Genomic DNA, 11,524 nt, shown 5'->3' with positions numbered 1-11,524 from the left:
GTGGTCATCAGTCCAAAGACTTGTTTGATGCAGCTCTCCATGCTTCTCTATCCTGTTCAAGCCTCCTCATCTCTGCACCCTATAGCCTTCTGAATCTGCCTACTGTATTCTTCTCCTGGTCTCCCTCTACGATTTTTACCCTCCACGCTGTACTAAATTGGTGATCCCTTGACGCCTCAGAACGTGTCCTAGCAACCGATCACTTCTTCTACTCAAGTTGTGCCTCAAATTCTGCTTCTGCCATCTAATCTTCAGCGTTCTTATGTAGCATCACGTCTCAAATGCTTCTATTTTCTTCTTGTCTAAACTATTTATCGTCCATGTTACACTTGCATACATGGCTACACTCCATAGAAATACTTTCAGAAACGACTTCCTTACACTTAAATCTATACTCGATGTTAGTAAATTTCTCTTCTTCAGAGACGGTTTTCTTGTCACTGCCATCGCCCCCCTACTATGATCATCTTCAATTATTTTGCTTCCCAAACAGCAAAACTCATCTACTACTTTAAGCGCCTCATTTGCTAATATAATTCACTCAGCATCACCTGATTTAATTCGACTACATTCCATTATCCTCGTTTTGCTTTTGTTGATATTCATTTTACATCCCCCTTTCAAGATAATGTCCATTCCGTTCAGCTCTCTTCCAAGTCCTCCGACAGAATTACAATGTCATCGTCAAACCTCAAAGTTTTTATTTCTTCTCCCTGGACTTTAATTGCTACTCCAAATTTTTCTTTTGTGTCCTTTACTGCTTGCTAAGTATACAGATTGAATAACATCGGGGATAGGCTACAATCCTGTCTCACTCCCTTTCAACCACTGCTTCCCTTTCTTGTCCCTCGGCTCTTATAACTGCCATCTGTACAAATTATAAGTAGTCTTTCGCTCCCTGTATTTTACCCCCCTGCCACCTGTAGAATTTGAAAGAGAGTATTCTAATCAACCTCGTTAAAAGCTTTCTCTAAGTCTACAAATGCTATAAACGTAAGTTTATCTTTCCTTAACCTCTCTTCTATGAGAAGTTGTAGAGTCAGTACTGCCACACGTGTTCCTACATTCCTCCTGAATACAAACCGATATCCCCTGAGTGGACTTCTACCAGTTTTTCCCTTCTGTAAAGGATTCGTGTTAGTATTTTGCAACCATGACTTATTAAACTGATGGTTCGGTAATTTTCACACCTGTGAGCACCTGCTTTCTTTGGATTTTGAATGACTATATTCTTCTTGAAGTCTGTGGGTATTTCACCTGTCTCATACATCTTGAACCATGGACCTTGACGTTGGTGGGGAGGCTTGCGTGCCTCAGCGATACAGATAGCCGTACCGTAGGTGCAACCACAACAGAGGGGTATCTGTTGAGAGGCCAGACAAACGTGTGGTTCCAAAAGAGCGGCAGCATACTTTTCAGTATTTGCACGGCCAACAGTCTGGACGATTGACTGATCCGGCCTTGTAACACCAACCAAAACGGCCTTGCTGTGCTGGTTCTGCAAACGGCTGAAAGCAAGGGGAAACTACAGCCGTAATTTTTCCCGAGGGCATGCAGCTTTACTGTATGGGTAAATGATGATGGCGTCCTCTTGGGTAAAATATTCCGGAGGTAAAATAGACCCCCATTCGGATCTCCGGACGGGGACTACTTTGGAGGACGTTGTTATCAGGAGAAAGAAAACTGGCATTCTACGGGTCGGAGCGTGGAATATCAGATCCCTTAATCGGGCAGGTAAGTTAGAAAATTTAAAAAGGGAAATGGATAGGTTAAAGTTAGATGTAGTGGGAATTAGTGAAGTTCGGTGGCAGGAGGAACAAGACTTCTGGTCAGGTGAATACAGGGTTATAAATACAAAATCAAATAGGGGTAATGCAGGAGTAGATTTAATAATGAATAAAAAAATAGGAATGTTGGTAAACTACTACAAACAGCATAGTAAACCCATTATTGTGGCCAAGATAGATATGAAGCCCATGCCTACCACAGTAGTACAAGTTTGTATGGTTCAAATGGCTCTGAGCACTATGGGACTTAACATCTGAGGTCATCAGTCCCCTGGAACTTAGAACTACTTAAATCTAACTAACCAAAGGACATCACACACATCCATGCCCGAGGCAGGATTCGAACCTGCGACCGTAGCGGTCGCGCGGTTCCAGACTGAAGCGCCTAGAACCGCTCGGCCACTCCGGCCGGCACAAGTTTGTATGCCAACTAGCTCCGCAGATGACGAAGAGATTGATGAAATGTATGATGAGATAAAAGAAAAGATAGTGAAGGGAGACGAAAATTTTATCGTCATGGGTGACTGGAATTCAATAGTAGGAAAAGGAAGAGAAGGAAACGTAATAGGTGAATATGGAATGGGGGTAAGGCATGAAAGAGGAAGCAGCCTGGTATAATTTTGCGCAGAGCATAATTTAATCATAGCTAACCCTTGGTTCATGAATCATAAAAGAAGGTTGTATACATGGAGGAAGCCTGGAGATACTGGAAGGTGTCAGACAGATTATATAATGGTAAGACAGAGATTTAGGAACCAAGTTTTAAATTGTAAGACATTTCCAGGGGCAGATGTAGACTCTGACCACAACTTATTGGTTATGAACTGTAGATTAAAACTGAAGAAACTGCAAAAAGGTGGGAATTTAAGGAGATGGGACCTGGATAAATTGAAAGGACCAGAGGTTGTAGAGAGTTTCAGGGAAAGCATTAGGGAACGATTAGCAAGAATGGGGGAAGGAAAGACAGTAGAAGTAGAATGGGTAGCTTTGAGAGATGAAATAGTGAAAGCAGCAGAGGATTAAGTAGGTAAAAAGACGAGGGTTAGTAGAAATCCTTGGGTAACAGAAGAGATATTGAATTTAATTGATGAAAGGAGAAAATACAAAAAATGCAGTAAATAAAGCAGGCAGAAAGGAATACAAACGTCTCAAAAATGAGATCGACAGGAAGTGCAGAATGGCTAAGCAGGGATGGCTAGAGGACAAATCTAAGGATGTAGAGGTGTATATCACTATAGGTAAGATAGATATTGCCTACAGGAAAATTAAAGAGACCTGTGGAGAAAAAAAACCACTTGCATGAGTATCAAGAGCTAAGATGGAGACCCAGTTCTAAGCAAAGAAGGGAAAGCAGAAAGGTGGAAGGAGTATATAGAGGGTCTATACAAGGGCGATGTTCTTGAGGACAATATCATGGAAATGGAAGAGGAGGTAGATGGACATGAAATGGGAGATATGATACTGCGTGAAGAGTTCGCCAGAGCACAGAAAGACCTGAGTCGAAACAAGGTTCCGAGAGTAGACAACATTCCATTAGAACTACTTATAGCCTTGGAAGAGCCAGCCCTGACAAAACTCCACCGTCTGGTGAGCAAGATGTATGAGACAGGCGAAATACCCTCAGACTTCAAGAAGAATATAATAATTCCAATCCCAATGAAAGCAGGTGTTGACAGATGTGAAAATTACCGAACTATCAGTTTAATAAGCCACGGCTGCAAAATACTAACACGAATTCTTTACAGACGAATGGAAAAATGGTAGAAGCTGACCTCGGGGAAGATCAGTTTGGATTCCGTAGAAATGTTGGAACACGTGAGGCAATGCTGACTCTACGACTTATCTTAGAAGACAGATTAAGGAAAGATAAACAGACGTTTCTAGCATTTGTAGACTTAGAGAAAGCTTTTGACAATGTTGACTGGAATACTCTCTTTCAAATTCTGAAGGTAGCAGGGATAAATTCCTGGGAGCGAAAGGCGATTTACAATTTGCAAAGAAACCAGATGGCGGTTGTAAGAGTCGAGGGACATGAAAGGAAAGCAGTGGTTGGGGAGGGAGTGAGACAGGGTTGTAGCCTATCCCCGATGTTATTAAATAAAATATATATTTTCAAATGTGTGTGAAATCTTATGGGACTTAACTGCTAAGGTCATCAGTCCCTAGGCTTACATACTACTTAACCTAAATTATCCTAAGCACAAACACAGACATCCATGCCCTAGGGAGGACTCGAATCGGCGCCGGGACCAGCCGCACAGTCCATGACTGCAGCGCCTTAGACCGCTCGGCTAATCCCTCACGGTGATGTTATTCAATCTTTATATTGAGCAAGCAGTAAAGGAAACACTAGAAAAATTCGGAGTACGAATTAAAATTCATAGAGAAGAAATAAAAACTTTGAGGTTCGCCGATGACATTGTAATTCTGATTGAGACAACAAAGGATTTGGAAGAGCAGTTGAACGGAATGGAGAGTGTGTTGAAAGGAGGATATAAGATGGACGTCAACAAGAGCAAAACTTCCAACGCTCGGCTAATCCCTCACGGTGATGTTATTCAATCTTTGTATTGAGCAAGCAGTAAAGGAAACACTAGGAAAATTCGGAGTACGAATTAAAATTCATGGAGAAGAAATAAAAACTTTGAGGTTCACCGATGACATTGTAATTCTGTTTGAGACAACAAAGGATTTGGAAGAGCAGTTGAACGGAATGGAGAGTGTGTTGAAAGGAGGATATAAGATGGACGTCAACAAGAGCAAAACTTCCAACGCTCGGCTTATCCCTCATGGTGATGTTATTCAATCTTTATATTGAGCAAGCAGTAAAGGAAACACTAGAAAAATTCGGAGTACGAATTAAAATTCATGGAGAAGAAATAAAAACTTTGAGGTTCGCCGATGACATTGTAATTCTGTTTGAGAGAACAAAGGATTTGGAAGAGCAGTTGAATGGAATGGAGAGTGTGTTGAAAGGAGGATATAAGATGGATGTCAACAAGAGCAAAACATCCAACGCTCGGCTAATCCCTCACGGTGATGTTATTCAATCTTTATATTAAGCAAGCAGTAAAGGAAACACTAGAAAATTTCGGAGTACGAATTAAAATTCATGGAGAAGAAATAAAAACTTTGAGGTACGCTGATGACATTGTAATTCTGTTTGAGGCAACAAAGGATTTGGAAGAGCAGTTGAACGGAATGGAGAGTGTGTTGAAAGGAGGGTATAAGATGGACGTCAACAAGAGCAAAACTTCCAACGCTCGGCTAATCCCTCAGGGTGATGTTATTCAATCTTTATATTGAGCAAGCAGTAAAGGAAATACTAGAAAAATTCGGAGTACGAATTAAAATTCATGGAGAAGAAATAAAAACTCTGAGGTTCGCCGATGACATTGTAATTCTGTTTGAGACAACAAAGGATTTGGAAGAGCAGTTGAACGGAATGGAGAGTGTGTTGAAAGGAGGATATAAGATGGACGTCAACAAGAGCAAAACTTCCACCGCTCGGCTAATCCCTCACGGTGATATTATTCAATCTTTATATTGAGCAAGCAGTAAAGGAAACACTAGAAAAATTTGGAGTACGAATTAAAATTCATGGAGAAGAAATAGAAACTTTGAGGTTCGCCGATGACATTGTAATTCTGTTTGAGACAACAAAGGATTAGGAAGAGCAGTTGAACGGAATGGAGAGTGTGTTGAAAGGAGGATATAAGATGGACGTCAACAAGAGCAAAACTTCCAACGCTCGTCTAATCCCTCACGGTGATGTTATTAAACCTTTATATTGAGCAAGCAGTAAAGGAAACACTAGAAAAAATCGGAGTACGAATTAAAATTCATGGAGAAGAAATAAAAACTTTGAGGTTCGCCGATGACATTGTAATTTTGTTTGAGGCAAGAAAGGATTTGGAAGAGCAGTTGAACCGAATGGAGAGTGTGTTGAAACGAGGATGTAAGATGGACGTCAACAAGAGCAAAATTTCCAACGCTCGGCTAATCCCTCACGGTGATGTTATTCAATCTTTATATTGAGCAAGCAGTAAAGGAAACACTAGAAAAATTCGGAGTACGAATTAAAATTCATGGAGAAGAAATAAAAACTTTGAGGTTCGCCGATGACATTGTAATTCTGTTTGAGGCAACAAAGGATTTGGAAGAGCAGTTGAATGGAATGGAGAGTGTGTTGAAAGGAGGATATAAGATGGACGTCAACAAGAGCAAAACTGCCAACGCTCCGCTAATCCCTTACGGTGATGTTATTCAATCTTTATATTGAGCAAGCAGTAAAGGAAACACTAGAAAAATTCGGAGTACGAATTAAAATTCATGGAGAAGAAATAAAAACTTTGAGGTTCGCCGATGACATTGTAATTCTGTTTGAGACAACAAAGGATTTGGAAGAGCAGTTGAACGGAATGGAGAGTGTGTTGAAAGGAGGATATAAGATGGACGTCAACAAGAGCAAAACTTCCAACGCTCGGCTAATCCCTCACGGTGATGTTATTCAATCTTTATATTGAGCAAGCAGTAAAGGAAACACTAGAAAAATTCGGAGTACGAATTAAAATTCATGGAGAAGAAATAAAAACTTTGAGGTTCGCCGATGACATTGTAATTCTGTTTGAGGCAACAAAGGATTTGGAAGAGCAGTTGAACGGAATGGAGAGTGTGTTGAAAGGAGGATATAAGATGGACATCAACAAGAGCAAAACTTCCAACGCTCGGCTAATCCCTCACGGTGATGTTATTCAATCTTTATATTGAGCAAGCAGTAAAGGAAACACTAGAAAAATTCGGAGTACGAATTAAAATTCATGGAGAAGAAATAAAAACTTTGAAGTTCGCCGATGACATTGTAATTCTGTTTGAGGCAACAAAGGATTTGGAAGAGCAGTTGAACGGAATGGAGAGTGTGTTGAAAGGAGGATATAAGATGGACATCAACAAGAGCAAAACTTCCAACGCTCGTCTTATCCCTCACGGTGATGTTATTAAACCTTTATATTGAGCAAGCAGTAAAGGAAACACTAGAAAAATTCGGAGTACGAATTAAAATTCATGGAGAAGAAATAAAAACTTTGAGGTTCGCCGATGACATTGTAATTCTGTTGAGGCAAGAAAGGATTTGGAAGAGCAGTTGAACCGAATGGAGAGTGTGTTGAAAGGAGGATATAAGATGGACGTCAAAAAGAGCAAAATTTCCAACGCTCGGCTAATCCCTCACGGTGATGTTATTCAATCTTTATATTGAGCAAGCAGTAAAGGAAACACTAGAAAAATTCGGAGTACGAATTAAAATTCATGGAGAAGAAATAAAAACTTTGAGGTTCGCCGATGACATTGTAATTCTGTTTGAGGCAACAAAGGATTTGGAAGAGCAGTTGAATGGAATGGAGAGTGTGTTGAAAGGAGGATATAAGATGGACGTCAACAAGAGCAAAACTTCCAACGCTCGGCTAATCCCTTACGGTGATGTTATTCAATCTTTATATTGAGCAAGCAGTAAAGGAAATACTAGAAAAATTCGGAGTACGAATTAAAATTCATGGAGAAGAAATAAAAACTTTGAGGTACGCCGATGACATTGTAATTCTGTTTGAGGCAACAAAGGATTTGGAAGAGCAGTTGAACGGAATGGAGAGTGTGTTGAAAGGAGGTATAAGATGGACGTCAACAAGAGCAAAACTTCCAACGCTCGGCTAATCCCTCACGGTGATGTTATTCAATCTTTATATTGAGCAAGCAGTAAAGGAAACACTAGAAAAATTCGGAGTACGAATTAAAATTCATGGAGAAGAAATAAAAACTTTGAGGTTCGCCGATGACATTGTAATTCTGTTTGAGACAACAAAGGATTTGGAAGAGCAGTTGAACGGAATGGAGAGTGTGTTGAAAGGAGGATATAAGATGGACGTCAACAAGAGCAAAACTTCCAACACTCGGCTAATCCCTCACGGTGATATTATTCAATCTTTATATTGAGCAAGCAGTAAAGGAAACACTAGAAAAATTCGTAGTACGAATTAAAATTCATGGAGAAGAAATAAAAACTTTGAGGTTCGCCGATGACATTGTAATTCTGTTTGAGGCAACAAAGGATTTGGAAGAGCAGTTGAACGGAATGGAGAGTGTGTTGAAAGGAGGATATAAGATGGACGTCAACAACAGCAATACTTCCAACGCTCGGCTTATCCCTCATGGTGATGTTATTCAATCTTTATATTGAGCAATCAGTAAAGGAAACACTAGAAAAATTCGGAGTACGAATTAAAATTCATGGAGAAGAAATAGAAACTTTGAGGTTCGCCGATGACATTGTAATTCTGTTTGAGACAACAAAGGATTAGGAAGAGCAGTTGAACGGAATGGAGAGTGTGTTGAAAGGAGGATATAAGATGGACGTCAACAAGAGCAAAACTTCCAACGCTCGGCTAATCCCTGACGGTGATGTTATTCAATCTTTATACTGAGCAAGCAGTAAAGGAAACACTAGAAAAATTTGGAGTACGAATTAAAATTCATGGAGAAGAAATAAAAACTTTGAGGTTCGCCGATGACATTGTAATTCTGTTTGAGGCAACAAAGGATTTGGAAGAGCAGTTGAACGGAATGGAGAGTGTGTTGAAAGGAGGATATAAGATGAACGTCAACAAGAGCAAAACTTCCAACGCTCGTCTAATCCCTCACGGTGATGTTATTAAACCTTTATATTGAGCAAGCAGTAAAGGAAACACTAGAAAAAATCGGAGTACGAATTAAAATTCATGGAGAAGAAATAAAAACTTTGAGGTTCGCCGATGACATTGTAATTCTGTTTGAGGCAAGAAAGGATTTGGAAGAGCAGTTGAACCGAATGGAGAGTGTGTTGAAACGAGGATGTAAGATGGACGTCAACAAGAGCAAAATTTCCAACGCTCGGCTAATCCCTCACGGTGATGTTATTCAATCTTTATATTGAGCAAGCAGTAAAGGAAACACTAGAAAAATTCGGAGTACGAATTAAAATTCATGGAGAAGAAATAAAAACTTTGAGGTTCGCCGATGACATTGTAATTCTGTTTGAGGCAACAAAGGATTTGGAAGAGCAGTTGAATGGAATGGAGAGTGTGTTGAAAGGAGGATATAAGATGGACGTCAACAAGAGCAAAACTGCCAACGCTCCGCTAATCCCTTACGGTGATGTTATTCAATCTTTATATTGAGCAAGCAGTAAAGGAAACACTAGAAAAATTCGGAGTACGAATTAAAATTCATGGAGAAGAAATAAAAACTTTGAGGTTCGCCGATGACATTGTAATTCTGTTTGAGACAACAAAGGATTTGGAAGAGCAGTTGAACGGAATGGAGAGTGTGTTGAAAGGAGGATATAAGATGGACGTCAACAAGAGCAAAACTTCCAACGCTCGGCTAATCCCTCACGGTGATGTTATTCAATCTTTATATTGAGCAAGCAGTAAAGGAAACACTAGAAAAATTCGGAGTACGAATTAAAATTCATGGAGAAGAAATAAAAACTTTGAGGTTCGCCGATGACATTGTAATTCTGTTTGAGGCAACAAAGGATTTGGAAGAGCAGTTGAACGGAATGGAGAGTGTGTTGAAAGGAGGATATAAGATGGACATCAACAAGAGCAAAACTTCCAACGCTCGGCTAATCCCTCACGGTGATGTTATTAAACCTTTATATTGAGCAAGCAGTAAAGGAAACACTAGAAAAATTCGGAGTACGAATTAAAACTCATGGAGAAGAAATAAAAACTTTGAGGTTCGCCGATGACATTGTAATTCTGTTTGAGGCAAGAAAGGATTTGGAAGAGCAGTTGAACCGAATGGAGAGTGTGTTGAAACGAGGGTGTAAGATGGACGTCAAAAGGAGCAAAATTTCCAACGCTCGGCTAATCCCTCACGGTGATGTTATTCAATCTTTATATTGAGCAAGCAGTAAAGGAAACACTAGAAAAATTCGGAGTACGAATTAAAATTCATGGAGAAGAAATAAAAACTTTGAGGTTCGCCGATGACATTGTAATTCTGTTTGAGGCAACAAAGGATTTGGAAGAGCAGTTGAATGGAATGGAGAGTGTGTTGAAAGGAGGATATAAGATGGACGTCAACAAGAGCAAAACTGCCAACGCTCCGCTAATCCCTTACGGTGATGTTATTCAATCTTTATATTGAGTAAGCAGTAAAGGAAACACTAGAAAAATTCGGAGTACGAATTAAAATTCATGGAGAAGAAATAAAAACTTTGAGGTTCGCCGATGACATTGTAATTCTGTTTGAGACAACAAAGGATTTGGAAGAGCAGTTGAACGGAATGGAGAGTGTGTTGAAAGGAGGATATAAGATGGACGTCAACAAGAGCAAAACTTCCAACGCTCGGCTAATCCCTCACGGTGATGTTATTCAATCTTTATATTGAGCAAGCAGTAAAGGAAACACTAGAAAAATTCGGAGTACGAATTAAAATTCATGGAGAAGAAATAAAAACTTTGAAGTTCGCCGATGACATTGTAATTCTGTTTGAGGCAACAAAGGATTTGGAAGAGCAGTTGAACGGAATGGAGAGTGTGTTGAAAGGAGGATATAAGATGGACATCAACAAGAGCAAAACTTCCAACGCTCGTCTTATCCCTCACGGTGATGTTATTAAACCTTTATATTGAGCAAGCAGTAAAGGAAACACTAGAAAAATTCGGAGTACGAATTAAAATTCATGGAGAAGAAATAAAAACTTTGAGGTTCGCCGATGACATTGTAATTCTGTTGAGGCAAGAAAGGATTTGGAAGAGCAGTTGAACCGAATGGAGAGTGTGTTGAAAGGAGGATATAAGATGGACGTCAAAAAGAGCAAAATTTCCAACGCTCGGCTAATCCCTCACGGTGATGTTATTCAATCTTTATATTGAGCAAGCAGTAAAGGAAACACTAGAAAAATTCGGAGTACGAATTAAAATTCATGGAGAAGAAATAAAAACTTTGAGGTTCGCCGATGACATTGTAATTCTGTTTGAGGCAACAAAGGATTTGGAAGAGCAGTTGAATGGAATGGAGAGTGTGTTGAAAGGAGGATATAAGATGGACGTCAACAAGAGCAAAACTTCCAACGCTCGGCTAATCCCTTACGGTGATGTTATTCAATCTTTATATTGAGCAAGCAGTAAAGGAAATACTAGAAAAATTCGGAGTACGAATTAAAATTCATGGAGAAGAAATAAAAACTTTGAGGTACGCCGATGACATTGTAATTCTGTTTGAGGCAACAAAGGATTTGGAAGAGCAGTTGAACGGAATGGAGAGTGTGTTGAAAGGAGGTATAAGATGGACGTCAACAAGAGCAAAACTTCCAACGCTCGGCTAATCCCTCACGGTGATGTTATTCAATCTTTATATTGAGCAAGCAGTAAAGGAAACACTAGAAAAATTCGGAGTACGAATTAAAATTCATGGAGAAGAAATAAAAACTTTGAGGTTCGCCGATGACATTGTAATTCTGTTTGAGACAACAAAGGATTTGGAAGAGCAGTTGAACGGAATGGAGAGTGTGTTGAAAGGAGGATATAAGATGGACGTCAACAAGAGCAAAACTTCCAACACTCGGCTAATCCCTCACGGTGATATTATTCAATCTTTATATTGAGCAAGCAGTAAAGGAAACACTAGAAAAATTCGTAGTACGAATTAAAATTCATGGAGAAGAAATAAAAACTTTGAGGTTCGCCGATGACATT

Source organism: Schistocerca nitens, chromosome 7 (genome assembly GCF_023898315.1).
Source record: "Schistocerca nitens isolate TAMUIC-IGC-003100 chromosome 7, iqSchNite1.1, whole genome shotgun sequence".
NCBI lineage: Eukaryota > Metazoa > Arthropoda > Insecta > Orthoptera > Acrididae > Schistocerca > Schistocerca nitens.
Note: the sequence above shows the minus strand (reverse complement) of the source record.